The sequence below is a fragment of the Myotis davidii genome, unplaced genomic scaffold, assembly GCF_000327345.1.
Source record: "Myotis davidii unplaced genomic scaffold, ASM32734v1 scaffold18, whole genome shotgun sequence".
NCBI classification, from domain to species: domain Eukaryota; kingdom Metazoa; phylum Chordata; class Mammalia; order Chiroptera; family Vespertilionidae; genus Myotis; species Myotis davidii.
In genome coordinates this window covers 4,133,146-4,133,665 of record NW_006292696.1, presented here as the reverse complement: position 1 = coordinate 4,133,665, position 520 = coordinate 4,133,146, and the positions used below count along the sequence as shown (strand labels likewise).

General features: G+C 51.5%; 1 protein-coding gene across 2 annotated transcripts in view; it reads left to right on the top strand.

Annotated features, from left to right (window-relative positions):
* Nucleotides 1–520, top strand: part of FAM114A2 (family with sequence similarity 114 member A2) — a 25,652-nt gene that overhangs the window by 231 nt on the left and 24,901 nt on the right. The gene's annotated exons all lie outside the window — the stretch shown is intronic.

The following is a 520-nucleotide window of genomic DNA, read 5'->3' as shown; positions in this document are numbered from 1 at the left end:
CGGCGGCCACCTCGCGGCTGGACGCGGAAGCGCTGTGGTCATTGAAGCAATATGTTTGTGGGAGGAAAATTCGTCGTGGACGAATTGGTCAACTTAGCGCTTGCGTTTCCATTAGATCGCCCTTTCGGAGATCTTGTTTGTGGGAGGAAGTGAGAGCGCAAGTCTGTCCGTCTAGACAGCCTGTTAGTAACGATGGCAGTGGTGTAAACAACCAGCACAAGTACTAGCAGCAGATGTTACCCACGACCGGTTATGGGCCCGTCTCTGTTCCAAGCCCCTCACACACACCGTGTCATTTGATCTTTATGGGCTCCCTGTCCAGTGGGTATTCCCAGCCGCATTTGCAGACGAGGAAACGAGACACGGACGGGTGAACTCGCGTTCTCACAATCGCTGCAGTACGGAGCTGGAAGAAAGTGCTCCAACTCCAGAGCCCGTGCTCTTAGTTACTAAGCCAAACCTTCCATTTTGGTAACTGTGTGGCTGGAAGTTCTCCAAGATAATGTTGAGAAAAAATATA